This window comes from Nyctereutes procyonoides, unplaced genomic scaffold, assembly GCF_905146905.1.
Source record: "Nyctereutes procyonoides isolate TBG_1078 unplaced genomic scaffold, NYPRO_anot_genome, whole genome shotgun sequence".
Lineage (NCBI taxonomy): Eukaryota > Metazoa > Chordata > Mammalia > Carnivora > Canidae > Nyctereutes > Nyctereutes procyonoides.
Genome location: NW_026575141.1, coordinates 16,249,305 through 16,257,737, shown reverse-complemented (window position 1 = coordinate 16,257,737; position 8,433 = coordinate 16,249,305). Strand labels below are relative to the sequence as shown.

Genomic DNA, 8,433 nt, shown 5'->3' with positions numbered 1-8,433 from the left:
GTGTAATTTTGAGAACCAGAGTTGAGGTCTGTCCAAAGCGGCTCCAGATAGAAGACACACTGAGTCAATGCATACATTTGCTTTAACCAGAAAGATGCAGAGGGGCACATATGCCTGAACACAGATATGACTCCTCAATAGCCTGATAAGCTACTGTGGATCTTGTTTATGTTCCTTGAGCAGAAAATGCAAGGGATCAGAATGGGTGTCGCCAATAGGTGATCCAATTAAGACCTTAAAAATACCAAATGCTTCAAGTGTATCTTATGAATATTTGTAGCCCTTCCATCCCTTCCTAACTATGTTTAACACTCATATGCTCTATTTCTTTATATACATCTATCATAACATAATTCACAAACTACTTGCTTCTATACTTAGTTTCTATGTCTTCCTTACTTCATACAACTTTCTCTATTCAGTTACATATATCCTCCTTTGTTTCTCTTATTTTCTATAGCTGAGTTGAGTATTTTTAAACAATATAGCTAACACACATTATAGCAAACAACCATTAATGAGGATGAAACATCTCTATTTACATATTGACTGGAAGTATCCCCAAGATATAGTTAGTGAGAAAACAAGTAAAGGGAATCGTGTATAGTATATTGCCCTTTGTGTGAAAAAAAAGTGCTTATGTACTTGTTTGGAAGTATTTTTCTGATAGGATACAGAGGAAACTGGTAATGGTAATTTCTTCTCAGGAAGATAATTAGATGGCATATATATCTTTTTAAACATTCTGAATTTTGTAAGAAATTTTTATAGTTATACATATTTTTATATATATAACCTATTAAATATTAGTTAATTATTTGAAATTTTACTTATAAAAATACTAAATCATATTTCCTTTTCTATAGACAGCTATCAGAATGGCAGCACCACTGAACCTGCCAAAAATTACAGATGACTGGACAAAAGAAGATGTAAATAGATGGTTGGAAAGTCATAGAATTGATCAAAAATATAGGAAAACCTTGCCTGCAAAAGATGCGCATGGAGCAATCTTGAAGTGGTAAAAATCACCTTGTTGATTTGGGCATATCACATGGACAAGCAACCAAATAGAACAGCTATTCAAGATTTACAGAAAACATCTTCTGAAGATCCTACTCAGACATGTAAGATGAAAAAGGTAGTAAAAATGTTCCTAAAATACAACCTTTTATGCAAGAGGAAAATGGAGAAATTTCAAAGCAAAAACAAAATGATAAAGAGAAATCAGCTATAGCTAATGCCTCTACAATGAGTACAGTTACCAAAGGTTCTCAGCCACTAAAAACTAAGTTCATGGAAGATGAAATAGCTGACACAAAGGAAAATCAGCCATCCAGAGAATTAACATGTGTATCATACTTTTTGATGAATTCGTGACTCATATCACTACAAATTGAGTTTTAGTCTGCATCCTGAAACAGGACCACCACTCAACTTCATTGATCCAATACATGAATTCAAAGCCTTCACAAATAGCCACAGAAAAAATGTTAAGGTGAAATTTAGCAACAAATTTTTCTTTTTTTTTTTTTTTTTTTAAATTTTTTTTTTATTTATTTATGATAGTCACACAGGGAGAGAGAGAGAGAGAGGCAGAGACATAGGCATAGGCAGAGGGAGAAGCAGGCTCCATGCACCGGGAGCCCGACGTGGGATTCGATCCCGGGTCTCCAGGATCGCGCCCTGGGCCAAAGGCAGGCGCCAAACCGCTGCGCCACCCAGGGATCCCGCAACAAATTTTTCAATTTGCTTCAGTTTGTATGAAATTCACCTACTAATGGCACCATTCATTTTGGAGTCAAAGGCAAACCCCATGGAAAAACTGTTGACATGAAAGTCACCAATTGCACCAAGAAAGCCCTTACTGACCGATTCAAACTGATGATCCACTAGTATTTTGAAGACCATCAGGTCCAAAAAGCAAAGAAGTACAATTGAGAGCCAAGATTTGTAGACATTTTACTGCCGAATAGTAAAATCTGTCTGACAGATTTGTTATTGAAGTGAATGTCATTCCAAAGTACTCTGAATGTGAACATGACTATTTCTAGACTAAGATACAAAATCACAACAACAGAACAGGGAAACAAAGTCCAAAACATTTAGTCTTCATGCAAGATGGGGCCAATTCTAAGGACATGATGAAAAATAATGAAGATTTCAGAGCACTTAAATTAGATTTAAAAGCACTAGCAGGTGTAGAAAAGAGGCAGAAGAAAAAGCAAAGTGAAAAAAAAAAGGAGAGTAAGGGATGAACACTTGTTAAATTGTTGACAGAAAATCAGGATTTGTTTGATAATATATACCACAACTGGTACACATTTCTTGTAACAAATAATTACATCCAAATGAAACACCTAGATTTCCTAAAGGAAATTAAAATGTTTGCTCTATTGGAGTTTAATCCCAAATCTGTAAGCAAAGGGGCAAAGCTTGCAAAGAAAGCCAAGTAGCAAACCTTCACTTTCCAAGTCTATCTGTGGAGGGGAAAACTACATAAAATGCACAGATTTCTAGTCTGAATCTTTATCAGTAATGCAGCTGGATTTTCAGCAATGGCAGGAGGTTAGACCATAACAGTGAAAAATATAAACCCTTAGATCCAAGTCCCTGACAAAGAGAAAGACTATTACTCTCTATGACTCTATTAATCTCTTCCATTGATAGCCCACGAGACTGCCTCCTTGAGACTTCTGTGCTTTCTATCGAGATCCCAAAAGAATGAAAAATATGTTGTGTATTTGTGTATATTCACACATATGTCAGGGATGGAAAGATCTACTTGAAGCAGAATTAACAAAACAGCAAAGTGGTTTGTCAAGCTAATGTATTTCTGACTTAAATCTTGAAGAAATAAATGTCACTATTCTTGAACTAAAATTGTCACTCAATCTTGAAAGAGATTTTTGCCATCTATTGGTTCATTTAACCATCCTTCTGAAAAGGGAAGAAGTTGTCATAATTACCACTCTGGAATTTCTCTGTAAAAATGAATATGAAATTCTGAGAGAGGAACAAAAATAAAGTATTTGAATTCTAGGCATCAAAAGAGGAAGACTTCTATTAAGGTGGTAAAGTATCATGGTGGAATTTCAACTTTCCTTCTGTCAAAAAGGATAATACAAAAAATTTGAAACAATGATTCAAAACTGGGCAAATTCTTCTAGACCGACATATGCCAAAATTATTCATCCATACCATCATCCAGGCTATTGGGGGACTATCTTGGCTGTGCATATTCTTTGGGAACTAAGGAAGAAATTCAGAGGTACTATGTTGAAAAACGAGACAGGATTTTTCTGAAATTGGAGAACAAGTGACTAATTTAGTCACCTTGATGGCAATCAACCATCAGGAAAACTTAGTTGGATTGCATCTTGGTGATGATTTAAAGAACAAAACAGGGGATCACTGGGTGACTCAGTGGTTTAGCACCTGCCTTCAGCCCAGGCCGTGGTCCTGGAGTCCCCGGATAGAGTCCTGCATTGGGCTCCCTGCGTGGAGCGCGCTTCTCCCTCTGCCTGTGTCTCTGCCTCTCTCTCTATCTCATGAATAAATAAATAAAATATTTTTTAAAAATAAAAATAAAGAACAAAACAGTATCTATCGTCTCTAAGCCTCTATTAGCAGTAGCTAATAACTACATTGGATATGAGAAACTTTCAGTGATCCTCCTAACTTGCATGAGATCAAAGAATCCTGAAAAAAGCACTAAGATCTCAGGTGGTAACACCCTAATACAACAACTATCTCCCAAAGAATAGAGTTTAAATAGAAAAAAATTGAAGTGCAACATAAAAACTTTAAAGATTTATATTTCTTCATCATCATGAAAAATAACTTTTAATTTAAAAATACATAGAAAATGTGCCCAGAAAGAAAAATAAAAAAGGAATTTAAAGAAAGAAAATAGAGATGTCTGGATGGTTCAGCAGTTGAGTGGCTGCCTTCAGCTCAGGGCTTGATTTTGGTGTTCTCGGATCAAGTCCCACATCAGGCTCCCTGTGAGGAGCCTGTTTCTCCCTCTGCCTAGGTCTCTGCCTCTCTGTGTCTCTCATGAATAAATAAATAAAATTCAAAAAAAAAAAAAAAAGAAAAGAAAGAAAATGTAGCCAGGCACATCCTGAAAAGACAAAATACTTCTTTTTTTTTTTTTTTCCCAAGGAGCTTTTATTAGGTCCATAAAGTCAATGTTAGTTCCTTAAAGCTGTCTGGTCATGTCTGAGTTCATGCATATCTCTCTTAAACATGACATTCCAGGCAAAGCCTTGGTAATAGAACAAATGTTTCTTTTTTTATAATAAATTTATTTTTTATTGGTGTTCAATTTACCAACATACAGAAAAACACGCAGTGCTCATCCCGTCAAGTGCCCCCCTCAGTGCCCATCACCCATTCTCCCCCACCCCCCGCCCTCCTCCCCTTCCACCACCCCTAGTTCATTTCCCAGAGTTAGAAGTCTTTATGTTCTGTCTCCCTTTCTGATATTTCCCACACATTTCTTCTCCCTTCCCTTATATTCCCTTTCACTATTATTTATATTCCCCAAATGAATGAGAACATACAATGTTTGTCCTTCTCCGATTGTCTTACTTCACTCAGCATAATACCCTCCAGTTCCATCCACATTGAAGCAAATGGTGAGTATTAAGACAAAATACTTCTACCAAGAAACAAACCTCTTCTTTTCTGGTTCTTAACTCATATATGCCTGATAACACCATTTCACTATGATAGTGTGAAAAATTCTTAGGAATCACAAAAAGAAGGCTTTCTGGCGAACAGAAAAACTTGAAGACAAGGTAGGCACTAACTACCTGTTTGGTTAAAAACAGAGGTGGAATGTGGGAAGTACTATGTATTACATATTATTCAACCTTTGAATGTGATTTCCTCACTGGAAGAACAGAAGATAAGCTATCACTTGGATAAAAGCCAAATTATTCTAGATATGTTAACAGAAAATGTATTCTATCATACTGGTTTAAGAAAAAACAATCCAATCATGAAATGGGCAAAAGACATGAAGAGAAATCTCACAGAGGAAGACATAGACATGGCCAACATGCACATGAGAAAATGTTCCGCATCACTTGCCATCAGGGAAATACAAATCCAAACCACAATGAGATACCACCTCACACCAGTGAGAATGGGGAAAATGAACAAGGCAGGAAACAACAAATGTTGGAGAGGATGCGGAGAAAGGGGAACCCTCCTGCACTGTTGGTGGGAATGTGAACTGGTGCAGCCACTCTGGAAAACTGTGTGGAGGTTCCTCAAAGAGTTAAAAATAGACCTGCCCTACGACCCAGCAATTGCACTGTTAGGGATTTACCCCAAAGACACAGATGCAATGAAACGCCGGGACACCTGCACCCCGATGTTTCTAGCAGCCATGTCCACAATAGCCAAACTGTGGAAGGAGCCTCGGTGCCCATCGAAAGATGAATGGATAAAGAAGATGTGGTTTATGTATACAATGGAATATTACTCAGCCATTAGAAACGACAAATACCCACCATTTGCTTCCACGTGGATGGAACTGGAGGGTATTATGCTGAGTGAAGTAAGTCAATCGGAGAAGGACAAACATTATATGTTCTCATTCATTTGGGGAATATAAATAATAGTGAAAGGGAATAAAGGGGAAAGGAGAAAAATGAGTGGGAAATATCAGAAAGGGAGACAGAACATGAAAGACTCCTAACTCGGGGAAACGAACTAGGGGTGGTGGAAGGGGAGGTGGGCAGGGGGTGGGGGTGACTGGGTGACCGGCAATGAGGTGGACACTTGACGGGATGAGTACTGGGTGTTATTATATATGTTGGCAAATTGAACACCAATAAAAAATAAATTTAAATCAAAAAAAAGAAAAAAGAAAAAGCAAATTTTTCCAAGATCTGCAAGCCTTGCTGCTCCCTAGACACCACAGCGAACATGAAGGTGAAATTGGAACTTGGTTTTCCCCATTTATTAAAGCATTATATAAAAATGAAGGAAATATGGCAATTAAAGAAGTATTGCTTGAAGGTGTTCATCAGTTCAGTCAAAATACCTTCTTTGCCAAGCCTTTGCAAGACACTTCCACATTAAAGAGAAGGACTGTGCAATGCTCAAAATTGGGCAAATCAAGCAAAAATAAATAAATAAATAAAAGATAGGACCTGAGACTTCTTATCCCTCAGATACACTGGGTCAAGTCTACAAAAGTAAAATAAGATGGGGAGTAGAAGATAATGGAAGAAACAGGAATATTTTACTTGCTGATTTAGCTGATCTTCTGGATTAGCAGTATATGCCTCAAGTGCATTCAAAAAAATTCAACAACAAAGTAAAAATACAGAGTATAAAGTGAAGGAAAAGCTTTATCAGAAGTCAAAAATATGATATCAAACTACAAGATAGCTGGATATCAAGGGGAGATAGAAGTTGGGCTCTACACAATCCAGATTCTCCAGCTCATCCCCTCGTTTTTTGACAATAAAAATGAACTTTCTAAAAGAAATATGATCAACTTTATATCAATAATGATATTCCTGGAGATCCAAATAATGAATTTAAATTAACACCTAATTAACACCCTGGGTGGCTCAGCGGTTTAGCGCCTGCCTTCCGCCCAGGGCGTGGTCCAGGAGTCCCGGGATGGAGTCCCTCATCAGGCTCCCTACATGGAGCCTGCTTCTCCCTCTCCCTGTCTCTCTCTCTCTCTGTCTCTCATGAATAAATAAATAAAATCTTTTAAAAAATAACATAAATAAATTAACACTTAAGAACTTTATTCCTTATCTAAATAACTTGCAGTTTTCTTTGAAAAAATCCTTTGAACTTTTTGATGATTATTTTGTCCTTCTAAAATTCATGAACAACATTAAGCAAAATGAACAGACCAAAACTCGAGGAAAGATGGGTATATATTTTAAGAAATTTGCAGATATAGTTGGTCTCTTAGGGAAGTAACAAAACCTCAAATCAAGGCTAAGTTTGCCATTTCAAATAGATGTGTTTTGAAGAAGCCTAGAAATTTTAAAAGACAGGTTTTCTGGGCTAGTGGGATATCTTATCAAAAATCAAGAAGATGCTATAACCACCATGGAAGATATAGTAGGCAAATATACTTTTCTCTTTGAACAATCCTGCGATAAAACTATGAATGTATACTCTTTTCCATTTCTGATGCTTTTTTTCTGCTAGGGTTAGAAAATAGGCAATGGCTAAAATACATGAGATCATTTTAATCTTCTCTAGCAAAGATGCCCAACTGTCAAGGAGGCTGCAATTAGGGCTAGTATTTTATTGAGTGTGTGGTAATTTATTGTCTAAAGATGAGGTCTTAATAACTTCAACTAGTAAGCTTAATAGAGACTCATATTCTCTGTAATGCAAGAAAGTTTGAAGTGGATAATAAATATAACTACATAGAACCACTGCTATACATTTGGAAGTTAAAAAAGTTCATGAGGTAAAGAGAAAAATCAAAGCTGAAATTTTAAAGTGCTTATAGCTGAATAAAAATTTAGACATTACATTTCAAAACTTGCAAAATGCAGCAAAAGTATTGCATGGTAAGAAATATATAGCCTTAATTGCTTATTCTAAATAATATAAAAAGAATGAAAAATAATCAGGTAGTTATAAATTAGAAAATATAGAATAAACTCAAAGAAATAAAAGAGATTATAATGAGGATAAAGGCAGAAATTGATGTTTTAGAAAAGAAGAAAACAGAAGAATTCAATAAAGCAAAAACTGGTTATTCGAAAAAACCAATAACATAGGACAAATTCTGATGTAGTTGATCAAAGATTATTAAATATACAATGAATGAAAAAGAAACATAATTATAAAGTAAAAAAGATTAATTTCATCTTCTAGGAAGATGGAATAAACATACTTTTTCTTATTCCTTCCACTGAATATAAAAGGTGGCTCTGAAAGGTGGAGAAAAAAAGGTAAAGTAGAGACCTAGAGATCAAAGAAATAATATAATGCCACGGTGTTATCAGCACCTACTGGGAAATCTGAAACTTCCGCTCTTACTCAGTAGTAATACCCCCACTCGAATGTCAATGGAAGCCAAGGGAGGAAGGTGGATCACCATCCCTACTTGGGAGTAATGAGGCAAGGGGCACCCCCTCTTTCTCTGACAGAGTAGTATCACAAAAAGCCAAGTAAGACAGGTTTAAATAAGATTTAAAGCCTCAGAACATAATACCCAAGTACCAGGTTTTAATATAAAAATTATTCATCATACCAAGAACCAGGAAAACCTCAACATGAACTGAATCAAACTACAATTGATTGATGTTAATACCAAGATAGCAAAAAAATAAGATTTTTCTTTCTTTCTTTCTTTTTTAAGTAGGCTCCACATCCAATGTGGGGCTTGAATTTACAACCCCAAGATCAAGAACCACATGCTTTATCAAT

At 36.1% G+C, this 8,433-nt stretch overlaps 1 pseudogene; it reads left to right on the top strand.

The window, feature by feature from the left end:
- Positions 1–878: 878 nt before the first annotated feature.
- On the top strand, positions 879–7,197 carry LOC129498156 (sterile alpha motif domain-containing protein 9-like; annotated as a pseudogene).
- Positions 7,198–8,433: the final 1,236 nt, after the last annotated feature.